Raw genomic sequence first — 13,048 nt, forward strand, 5'->3', positions numbered from 1 at the left:
CTTAAATATAATATCTTAATATATCTTAAATAAATTTATATCTTAAATGTGTATATATATATATACATACATATTTCTAAACAACATACTCATGTCCACATACCTCCCCTCCCCTTTATAGATAGTGTTTACTTCTGGAGATAATGGTCTCATTCTCTCACACTTCACTACTCCTTCACACTATTCCTTCTCTTCCCACATCCTGCTTGTATGATTATATCATTTCTGATCAGAAGAATATTCAGAGTGGATATTACTATGACTGTAATTTTGTTTACAGCTATGCCATATCGTAGCTTATGGTTATGTTTTCTTTTTATATTATTTTTCCTTTTTTAATATTATTTATTTATTTATTCATGAGAGAAAGAGAGAGAGAGAGACAGAGGCAGAGACACAGGCAGAGGTAAAAGCAAGGCTCCATGCAGGAAGCCCAGTGCAGGACTCGATCCCAGGATTATGGGATCATTCCCTGAGCCAAAGGCAGATGCTCAACCACTGAGCCACCCAGGCTTCCCTTTTATACTATTTTTCATTTTAAACTTAGAGTGATTGTCTTATATTGTGTTTACATATTTTCTCAAGTCCCTATTACTAATCCCCTCCAAACTCTGCCTCTTCAGGTGACAAACTCATTAAACATCCCATCAGTTGTGTAGTCCCATGTACCATCCACTGAAGCTTGCTGCCATCTTGTTTCCATTTTGACTGTGATCCTCTAGGCCTGACCCACAGCTTCACTCTGGGATCTCCCTTCACACTGTCCAGAGGTTTGTGTTTGCTTCTCTCTTGGGTTGCATCTTTTGTTTCCTGCCTTCAGCTATTGAGGAAGGAAGTTGGGGAGGAGGTGTCGGATAACATGACATGTTGGTTCACAGTGAAGTATCCCTCGATAGAGGGTTGTGTAATGATGTATGGGTTGGTCTAGTCGCTCCTTCTCTTGCCTCAATTGCCACAGATGAGTCAAAGATTGGCAGCTACAGGGATGTGCATCCCTCACACTTGTCCTTCTGTCCTGCAGTGTGGTTGCAAAGATAGTGTGTCTGCACACTGTCACTCCTCTTTACCTCTTCTGAGATTCCTTTTTGTTAGCTGAAGTTTTAGAAATGTCAAAACCTACCTCAACCTGTTGGCTTGGTTGATCCAAACAGTCAATAATTTGTTAGTTTCAAACAAATTATATATATATATATATATACTTATACTTATACTTTATTTATATATATATTTTTCATGAGAACTGCTTGGACCAGAGAAAGCTAGAGGGTCTGTTTCATAGTAACCGTGACAAATTACCAACTCAATCAGATTTGCTTCTTCCTCAAAATGGGCTATAAAATAATCCAAGAATTGGGGATCCCTGGGTGGCGCAGCGGTTTGGCGCCTGCCTTTGGCCCAGGGCGCGATCCTGGAGACCCGGGATAGAATCCCACGTTGGGCTCCCAGTGCATGGAGCCTGCTTCTCCCTCTGCCTGTGTCTCTGCCTCTCTCTCTCTCTCTCGCTGTGTGACTATCATAAAAAAAAAAATCCAAGAATTGCCCAGGTTTCAATGAGAGGAGAAAGAGCACCAAGAAAAGCAATAAACATCAGCATGTCCCAGAGGCACTTCTGACAGTGAAAGCTTTCCCTCTGCATTACAGCTCCAGTCCTTGTGTATCTGTACGATTTCTTGTTTTTTGCAGGGGATCTGGGAGACATTGCCACTCAAAGATCGTGGCACAAACAGTTACTAAAATCACAGCATAAAAATAGCCTCTTGATCATTTCTCTGGTAATAGTGGGCTTCTAGTAGACTTAGCTCCTTCACCTGTCCTCCACTCTTCATGTATGAACCTGGCTTCAACCTCCATGGGCATAAATGAAGTGACCAACTTCACACAAGTGGCCTCAAACTGTTAGTTTTCCCACCTCCCCTATTCTTGTCCTATTCTAATGGTTCTCTCTTCCTGTTTCTTTTTTTTTTTTAATTAATTAATTAATTAATTTATGATAGTCACACAGAGAGAGAGAGAGAGGCAGAGACACAGGCAGAGGGAGAAGCAGGCTCCATGCACCCACCGGGAGCCCGATGTGGGACTCGATCCCAGGTCTCCAGGATCACGCCCTGGGCCAAAGGCAGGCGCCAAACCGCTGCGCCACCCAGGGATCCCCTCTCTTCCTGTTTCTTAGGAGAACCTTTCAGGGTAGGAATAGGACAAGCACTGAAAAGATGAGTATCAAGGTTCATTTGGAAATTAACTTTGCCGAATGTGTCTTAAATGCAGGAAAAATCACCCTTGGGAATAAGCAAAGGAATGAAATGAAGCCCCAACTGCAGAAGAAACAGAATAAATCATATTGAATGCAATATGTGCTCTGCTGAATTCTGGTGGCGGAGGGGTTAAGGCTGAGATTGAAAACAAAGACTACAATTATGAAATCCATGGAGTGGGGCTGAATATGCCTTCAATTTTTAAAGGTTACTTAGATGAGATGCAGCAGGGAGACGTCTTTTTTGTGTGTGTGTGTGAAGTCATGGAACACCGAGGCCTCTGGTATATGACTGGCAATGTTGTCCTCCAATTTGTACCACAGATACAGAGCATCTACTGATGTCATGAATTCTCGGGAAGCACTGGCATTCCTCAAAGGGAGAACTCAGACCCTTATGAATACTAATGATTCCAGTTCATTAAGTCCCCAGAAAGATCTGGTTGGTATCCAAAATGATGGTAACATAAGGGCCTCAGCTGCTGCTTTCTTTGCTAGGAATCACCTTCAGTATCTAGAAAAGCTCAACTTTGCTAAGTCCCTTCACGTTGAGCTTAAAATGTTCTCAACAGAGATGTCACAGTGCTTTAACAAGTCTCCCCAGTTGTTTCTGCATTTGCAGACACTGAGGGAGGTTACATATTTTTTGGTGTGCATAATGAGACCAGTCAAGTCATTGAATGTGAAAAGGAGAAAATAGATCTTATCAAATTGAAGGTTTTATTGATTGCTATATTCATAAGCTACCAGTCCATCATTTCTGTACACAGAGGCATGAGATAAAATATGCTGTCAAATTCCTTGAAGTACACAATCAGGGGACCCTCATGGATATGTCTGCGCAGTCAAGGTCAAGTGATTTTGCTGTGCAGTGTTTGGCAAAGTGCCCAGTTCCTGGTAGGTGAAGGACAATCACGTGAAACAGCTGGCCACAATGGAATGGACAGCTTGGATGATGGAAGCCGACCCAGGTCAGGGAACAGAATCCACAATGATTGCAATGTTTGCTGGGGGCAGCGGGGGGGAGATGGGGAAGGAGGAAGGGGGATATTGTTTTAGAATCTAGAGAAAGAGAGGTGCTCTCTGAGTTGCAGATGCCTGATTTATTATTTCTAATAGATACACTTCGTTCTCTCTGCCCCTCTTGAATACCTGGCGATCAACAGAAAGACATTGCCCTGGTCTAATAGACCTGCTAGAGGTTGATGTAGAGGGCTGTCTGACCTAGTAATTTTTATTTTCATACCCTTTCTTGTATTCATATGCAAGTCTCTTCTTTTCCTTTCTGAATATGAATTTGTTTAATTATTCAGGAAATTCCTTTTCATGTGTGCATGTGTCCTCTCCAACTTACTGCCACTTTCCCTGCCTTTCCATTCTTGTTCCTTGGATTAAACATTCTCCCTTTCTCACTGCTCCACTTCCATTCTGAACCCAGATATGACCAATCCGTAGCTGGTCCTCTCCTTTCCTACTTTTCATGTGATGCTGTGAGAAGCCAGAGTAAGTGTTAGTGATGTGCATCTCCCTTGGAAAAGGAGAGCCCAAGATGAAATTAGACAAAATGAATTAATTCTTTGAAAGTCCAGAAAAACAAAGTCCATTTCAGAGTCTTCTCAGAAATCTATATCCATTCGCCTTTATACCTTCTAATCATATATTTAAAAAATATAAGCATCCTAAAATATAGAAAGTTTAAATAGAATACAATTAAAATTAAAAATTAAAACTATTGCTACATACCAGTATCTCCCCCTACTCCCACAATGTATCAGTAGGCTCTCCTGAGCTGACTTAGGATGTAGACACAAAGATCTGTGGACCAATGCTTTGAGTTCCAAAATAAAGTCAAAGGCTTTGCAACACACCTCAGCTATAAGTTGGAGTCTGCCTTTTTGTTGGAGTCTGCCTTTTTGCATATTGAACTCTTGCATCTTGTTTCCTAAGATCTTTCCAGATTTCCTGAGATGGTCCTTGCACTGAGTTTGTCATCCACCACACCCCAGAGCAGGACTGTATGCACTCATAAGAATTTTGAACATCTAGAAGAACAACAAAAACATTACTTTCCAGGTAATTCATCTCTGGTTGCTTTGGAATGTGTTGTTTGTTCATTTGTATGGAAAAAAGAATAAAACTGGATTCCTATTTATGTTATATAAATATCCTATTTATATTATATAAAAAGTTAATTCCAGGAGGTTTAAGGACTCAAATGTCAGGAACAAGACTTTCAAACTTTTAGTAGGAGATGTCTGTGAATTACTTTGTGTCATTGATGTGGGAAAGGATTTTCTAAATTAGATGTAAAAGTATTAACCTTAAACGAAAAGATTGATAAATTTCACTATATTAAAGTTAAGAACTCCTCTTCCTCAAAAGATACCTTAAAAAGAGTGAAAGACTCGACTATAAGAAGATTGTAAATCACATAGCTGACAAAGGATTGGTATCAAGAATATACAAAGAACTTACACAACTTTTTAAAGGGACAAACCACCCAGTAGACAGATGGGCAATAGTTATAAATTTCTCAGAAAGGGAAATGTATATGTCCAGTAAAGTTATATAGAGATGTTCAACCCATCAGCAATGAGCAAAACACATGTCAAAACCATAAGGAGATATCATCGTACATTGTATAATTGAAATATCAGATGTTGGAGAGATTGTGGGTAACACAATCTTCTGTACATTGCTGCTGTGAATTCAATGGGCTTAATCCCTTTGGAAAACAAATTTGGCATTACCTTGCAGAGTTGATCATTTGTATACTCAAATATATTACTCTTTGTAATAGCCCCAAACAGAAAACAACCAAATCATTTATTGCCACAACAATGGATAAATATATTGTAGTATGTTCACATAGTGGAGTATTATTCAGTGGTGAAAATGAATGTACTATAAATATATGCAAGCACAGGCTGAATCTGAGTGATATGTAAGTATATCTCATCCCAACCTTCCTGATAGATTTACCCAATTCTTTTATTGATTGTATAGTGTTTCATAGTATTCCTAAACATAGACACTATTAATTTTAGCTACTTTTATTGTGAAATATTTTATACATACAGAAAATTCATAGAAACAAAGATATAACTTAATAAATAACTACTCAGTGAGGGGAACCTGGTTGGCTTGGTTGGAGGAATGTACAACTCTTCATCCCGGGGTCATGAGTTTGAGCCCCACGTTGAGTGTAGAGGTTGTTACTTAAATAAATCAAACTTAAAAAAATAATTATTATGCAATGAATCCTGACCGCCACCCAGGTCAAAAAAATAGAACTTTGCAAACACCCCTACTACCACTTCTTTTTTTTTTTTTTAAAGATTATTTATTTATTCATTCAGAGAGAGCGAAGAGAGAGGCAGAGGGAGAAGCAGGCTCCATGAAGGAAGCCCGATGTGGGACTCGATCCTGGGTCTCCAGGATCACACCCCGGGCTGCAGGCAGCGCTAAACCGCTGCACCACCGGGGCTGCACCACCGGGTCTGCCCCCCTGCTACCACTTCTTTAACCAGTCTTGTCTTTGATGGAATTTTGTATACCTAATTTTTTCTATTTTAAAGAATGCTACAATATACATTTTTCTAAAAATGCCTTGAGGTGTTCCTTTTTTTTTTTTTTTGAGGTGTTCCTTAAAGATAAATTCCATGTAATAATAATCACTTGTAAATTCTCTCTGCCCCTCTTGAAACCTTAACCTTTGCTAGGTGAACATTGCCAAATTGTAATTCAAAACATGCCAGAGTACACTTTCCCCAAATGGTACTATCATGGCATTTCTTTTCTAGAAGAAACTTAAAATCATTTTGTTCCACCAAAAAGAAAAAGACCAGTTGAGATTATTTTGGGATAATCCACAAACCACATGAAATTGATAAATGATTTGGGGGAAGAACTGTCATTTATAACTGAATTTTCTTATAGTTGAACACGGAATGTTTGGCCATTTATTAAAATCTTCTTTTACTATATTTCATCAAGCTTAGGAAAACCATATTGCGCAATCATTTTATTTACTACTAAAAAAGAAAATATTACCAATTAAATTAGAAGATGTATCTTGATTTCAGAGATAAAGTTCATTTATAATCAGGGAAATATGATACACCCCTCAATTGTTTCATAGTTTTATCTGTATTGTTACTATGTATGTTAAATTTTATTCCTAGAATGGTAAGTTAGAGAAAGACAAATACCATATGATGTCACTCCTATGTGGAATTTAAGAAACAAAACAAAGGAAAAAAGAGACAAACCAAAAAAAAAGGACTCTTAACTATAGAGACCAAACTGGTGGTTGCCAGAGGGGAAATGGGTGGGTGAGAGATAGTGAAATAGGTGAAGGGGATTAAGAGTACATTTATCGTGATGAGCACTGGGTATAGAATTGTTGAAGCACTATATTGTACACCTGAAACAATATAACACTGTATGTTAACTACACTAGAATTTGAAAATTTTAAATTTATTACCAGATTGAGATCTTTGTATGATAATAACCTCTGATTGTGAATTGCTGGCATGTAGGAAAGCTCTTAGTTTTACAGTATATATTATACCATTTCCAGATATTTTACTATTAAGTAATCTTATCAATGCAAAAACAAAGATAATTTAGATCTAACCTTTCCTAGATTTATACATGTTATTTCTTTACTTGGTTTAATTCACTGGCCAACAATTCCAAAATGATGTTAAAACAAAATAGTAAAAGGAGAAAAAGTAAAAGTAAAAGTAAAAGCTCTTAGTTTAGCACACTTTTTTTTTTTTTTAAGTAGGCTCCACACTGAGTGTGGAGCCCAAAGCAGGGCTTGAATTCACCACCCTGAGATCAAGACCTGAGCTGAGATCAAGAGTCAGATGCTTAACCAACTGAGTCACCCAGGTGCCCCAAGTTTATTCCACTCTTATAGAAAATAGTATTTGTCTGAGCTCAGATGAACTGTACTGGTGTGTTCAATTACTTGCTGAATATTCAGTATACCACAAATATCCCAAACTTAGCATTTCCAGAATCAATCTTCCACTCTGACAATCTTCTATTTCTTCTGCATGTATATGTCCAATAAACTTACATATTATTCTGCATATTATTCTGTATTAAGTATTCTTTTTCTGACATTTCTTCCACATTATCTCTATGAATTGGAGAGACCATCCTGCATCCAGCCAAGCACAGATATCTGTATTCATCCTTGCTTCTTCCCTCTATCCTGAATTCAAAACTCAAATTTTGTGTGTATTTTATTTCATTTTTTTCTGGGGTTCATAGATTTGCTTAGATTCCAAATTTGGGCTTGTGAGGCCAAAAGGTTTGAGAACCTTTTTTATACATATAAAAAAGCCAAAACTCTTTCAAAAAGCACTTTTAAAAATTAATTTTTAAAATTTACATATTTAGGGATCCCTGGGTGGCGCAGTGGTTTAGCGTCTGCCTTTGGCCCAGGGCGCGATCCTGGAGACCCGGGATCGAATCCCACGTCGGGCTCCTGGTGCATGGAGCCTGCTTCTCCCTCTGCCTGTGTCTCTGCCTCTCTCTCTCTCTCTCTCTCTCTGTGTGACTATCATAAATAAATAAGTTAATTAATTAAAAAATAAAATTTACATATTTAAAATGGACTTTTTGCTATAAAATTCTAAGGGTTCTTAAATGTATAGATTCATGTAACCACCATTAGAGTTAAGATGCAGAATAATTCCATCACCCAAAAAAGACTCCTTCACTTGCCTCTTTGTGGCCAAATTCCTCCAATCCCTAGCCCTTAGCATCCATTGATCTATTTTTCATCCTTATAATTTTGCCTTTCACAAAATGTCATTTAGGACACATCATGTAATTCATAACCTTTGCTAGGCCATTTTCTCCAGGTTTATGGAGATATAATTGACATTTAAATCTATTCTTTTTAAGATTTTATTTTTTTAAGTAATCTCTACACCCAATGTGGGGTTCAAACTCATAACCCCAAGATTAAGAGTCATATGCTCTACCACCTGAGCCAGCCAGGCACCCCCAGCATGATTTTTTACAAACATGTATATATTGCAAAATGGTGACCACAATAAGATTAATTAACATATCCAACACTTCACATAATTACCAAGTATGTTTGTGTGTGGTGACAATATTTACATTCTCTTTTAGCAACTTACAGATATATAACATTGTATTTATATATATTATATATATTTTATTATATAATGTATTATATATTTTATTTATAATAAAATATATAATACATTATATAATAAAATATATATTATATATGTATATAAGAGCATTGTTAATGCTAGTCGGCACTGCCAGGTGTTAAGATGGCACTATAATGCCCTCTTCCCCCTCCTCATTTCCTCCTTTGTGCTTTTCACTTGAGATATCACAACACAAACTTCTTGGAGGTGCCTGCATGGACGTTGCTGTTTCTTATCTCCTTGCTTTACCTATGAATCCCCTTTTGCCTGTCTTTCTATTCTCCCATCCTTCAGAGGGCTAACTCACAGCCATCCCTTAAGAAGCAGCTCAGGTGTTTCCTTTTTTTCATAAAGACTTTCATATTTTCTTTTTTCCCAAGGTGCACTTCTCCTTGGTGATTGCATGATGCTCTGTGCACTTCTTTCCCATTGCACTTACCACTTTGTATAAATATTGTTTGTCTCTGTCATGCCAGTCAATTATCAGCTCCATCGGACTGGGAATTGTTTGATCTTGCCATTACTAATGCATCCTAGTGCTGACACATGATTGGGTCCAAATGTGGATTGAATCTATTACATATAGTGATGATTACTAGCTTGTCTGGGGATTCTCTAATTTATTCCAATTCTTTCCCTGTTTAGTATTATCAGACAGAGTGGTGTATACTCCTCTACAAGGAACTGTTCTCAAAATTTAAGCCTCTACAAGGAACTGTTCTCAAAACTTAAAGGACTCAGAGACTTAATAAATAAGGAATATGCCCTTTTCCTCAAGGAATATTGATTTTTTTTTCTCGAAGCTGGGCTGTGGACTTGGTCTATCAGAGAAGCAGGGAGTAATCTGTGATGCTCTTCTGCTTTCGCATAACAACATCCCAGTCCTCTACACCATCCTCAGTGAATAGGATGCAAGCTGGAAGGGCTATTCTATGATAGTTGCCCATACCTTAAAGCAGAAGCTGGTGAACACAGGTGGCTACACTGGGTAACTGCATCATTCCCTTGGTCTTTCTGCTGAATCCTTTTTTTTTTTTTTTAAGATTTTATTTATTTATTCACGAGAAACACAGAGAGGAGAGAGAGAGAGGCAGAGACACAGGCAGAGGGAGAAGCAGGCTCCATGCAGGGAGCCCGACGTGGGACTCGATCCCGGGTCTCCAGGATCACGCCCTGGGCTGAAGGCGGTGCTAAACCGCTGAGCCACCCGGGCTGCCCTGAATTCTGATAAAACAGCAAGCACTCTTCATGGTTCAGATTTGCAAATTTACCCCGAGTCCTATAACCTTTAAACCACCCAGCACATGGAAGCATTACGGTCCCTTGTGATAGTCTTGCTTGGGTTCTGATCTTTCTTAAGTGAAGAGCTGGGCTCTGAGGTTCTGAACCTACTCCACAGATAAACAGTATGAGTTGCTTTCAAAGAATATTTGCATGACCAGAGAGCTGTTGTTCATGGCTTACCTGGCTAAGGGAAGACCATCCTGGCTCTCAGGATAATGGAGAAGATCAGGAATGTGTTCCAGTGTCAACCAGATGACATTCTTTACATCTGTGAAAATCAACCCCTGAAGAAGTTTGTGAGGTATGCAGCCTAACTATATCCATTTTCTTTTTTTAGTAACTTTGTCTGGTTTGGCTTTAGGTTGGCATGCTAAAATTCATATTGTATTTACTATGTCCAGAAGGGTTTAAGAGTAGAATTGGTGGGCACCTGGGTGGTTCAGTTGGTTAAGTGTCCGACTTTTGATTTCAGCTCAGGTCATGATCTCAGGGTTGTGAGATCGAGCCCTACATTGGGTTCCATGCTGAGTGTGAAGCCTGCTTGAGATTCTCCTCTCCCTCTCCCCCTCCCCTTTCCTAAAAAAAAAAAAAAAAAAAAAAGAGTAGAATTGGCTTTGTTTGAGTGGGGAAACCTGACTGTGTTTCTTACGTTTTCACCAAAAAAAACATCTGCCAGGCAGTGACTTGGAAAACCTTCATGAAAAATGACTTTTGAAAGATTCAGCACATCATCATTGATGAAGCTCAGAATTTCCACACTGAAGATGGAAACTGATATGAGAAGGCAAAAATCATTGCTAAGAGAGAAAACAATCACCTGGGAATTCTCTGGATCTTCCTGGACACTTTCAGACCAGCCACTTGAGTCACAATGGCTTTCCTGCTCTTGCAGCCCAGTATCCAAGAGAAGAGCTCACCAGAGTGCTTGCAATGCAGATCCAATAGTCAACTACCTACAAGAAGTAATGCAGGAGGTCAAAGAAAATCCTCCACCTTACATCCCCCTCGGGTCCCTGGAGATGGTTCATAAAGCTAAATGGGCTCAGGATATTCCAGGCAACTTCGAGATTATGGAGTACTTGGGCTTGAGCTTGGAAGAGATGGTGGTCCAAGTAGCAGAGAAATGTCAGTTTCTCTTTAGGAATGGTTATTCTCCCAAGGACATTGCCATACTTTCCAGCAAAACAAGTGAAGTGGAAAAATATAAAGATAAGTTTTTAAGGGCAATGAGGAAAAGAAAAATATCTCAGCTCAATGAGGAATCTGATCTGTTGGTACAGATCAAGGATGCATCAGATATCATGGCCAATCACATTGTATTGGACAGTGTCCATCAATTTTCCAGCCTGGAAAGAAATATCGTGTTTGGGTTCAATCCAACAGTGGCTGAGCCAGCTGTTTTCCATAATCTTCTGCTCTGTCTGGCAAAGAAACATCTCTATATTCTGAAGGTTTCTATTTGACAGGAAGATCCCAGTTTAAGATCAATTAAGTAGCTCTTATCTCTAGTTAACATGAAGCTATATGACCTAAACATTTAATCATCAAATATTTAATAAACACTCACTCTGAACCATATATTCTTCTAGGTTCTGAGGGTTAGGGATAGGGTAGCAAACAAGATAGACAAGATTCCTTTTTTGGGGGGCAGAGGCACATCACAGACAAGTAAACGAATACAAGTACAGGAAATTTCAGGTAGTTAGAAGGGACATCAGAGTAGTAATTAGGGAGCACTGAGATGCAGAGGTTGTGTGTGTGTGTGTGTGTGTGTGTGTGTGTGTGCGCGTGCACGCCCATAGGTAAGTAGGTAGGTAGATAGAGGAAGGACTGGTTATTTAGGGTGTTTGGAGAAGCACTCAGTGAAGGAAGACATCATGAAAAGATTTTTGAGCCAAATGTGCCAGGCAGACTCAGATATTTTCACTATTTTTTGACATTTTCACTATTTTTAATACCACAAGGGTACAAAAATGCTTGAGTATGATGTGCTGGGGGAATATGAAGGATGGAGAGGGGTCATGTGTCTGGCCTTTTATGGGCCTTTTATGATATTTCAAAATGTAGGATCAGAGGATACAAATTGTAATTTTTTGTAAAACCATATTACATTATTCTTTTCCATTTTATTCTTTTAATGACATTAGTAATTTTGATCACTAACTTTAAAATACTTTATGCCTGTCTTTTGTTATTTGGAATCTCAGCTCTTTAGCTCTGCTTTAATATTATTCCTGTGGAGAATCTTAGGTCACTGCATGAAGGTAAGAGTCCCACAATTCCCCAGGGAGACACATTGTATTTTATTTAATAAAATTTTTAGGGCAGCCCCGGTGGCGCAGCAGTTTGGCGCCGCCTGCAGCCCAGGGTGTGATCCTGGAGACCCTGGATCGAGTCCCACATCAGGCTCTCTGTACAATGCCTGCTTCTCCCTCTGCCTGTGTCTCTGCCTCTCTCTGTCTCTATGAATAAAAATGCAAAATCTAAAAAAATAAAAAAAATAAAAAAATTTTTTAAGGTGCCTAAAAAGATGAATATACTGGACTCAAAAGTTATATTTTGCTTTTCATATACTAGCCAATATGATATGATAAAGTAAATCCTACATCTTTGTTCTGCTGAGCCTTTAGGATTTCACCTAGTTTCTCAAAGGCTGTTGCTATAGAGGAATCTGGGAAGTCCATAAATGTAAAACATGGAGAGGAATCTTGCTAAGGAACAGATTGTGAAATATAATGGAAGAAAAATAAATGAGAAGCAACAATAAATTGAAGACTCAGTTCCTGACATAGAGGAAGACTTGAGATAATCACATAAATGGAGAGAAATAAGACAAATATTAAGGTAGTTATAAAGAAGATATATCTAGAGCACAATAATCCACTAAGAATGGATGTAGAGTAGAGAATCAATAAATGGAATAATAAAAATGTTCTAGGATATAACACGGGAAATTTTTCCTAAAATAAATCCTCAAATTGAGAGAATTCTTAACAATCAAAACAGAAAAATCCAGTTGTCGGTGTGAATGATCATTCCAGCTTCTAATTTCTCTGGAGCAATATTCAAAACAACAAGACAAAAAACAAAAAAAAAAAAAACCAAGACAATGGATATACCGTATTTTTGTTTTCATTCATTTATTTTTTATTTATTATTATTTTTTTAAAATATTTTATTTATTAATGATAGACAGACAGAGAGAGAGAGAGAGGCAGAGACATAGGCAGAGGGAGAAGCAGGCTCCATGCCCGGAGCCTGACATGGGACTCGATCCCAGAACTCCAGGATCATTCCCTGGGCCAA

At 38.4% G+C, this 13,048-nt stretch overlaps 1 pseudogene; it reads left to right on the forward strand.

Moving 5' to 3' along the window:
* Positions 1-2,210: 2,210 nt before the first annotated feature.
* LOC140607463 (schlafen family member 5-like) lies at positions 2,211-12,843 on the forward strand (annotated as a pseudogene).
* The last annotated feature ends 205 nt before the right edge of the window (positions 12,844-13,048 follow it).

This window comes from Canis lupus, chromosome 16, assembly GCF_048164855.1.
Source record: "Canis lupus baileyi chromosome 16, mCanLup2.hap1, whole genome shotgun sequence".
NCBI classification, from domain to species: Eukaryota; Metazoa; Chordata; class Mammalia; order Carnivora; family Canidae; genus Canis; species Canis lupus.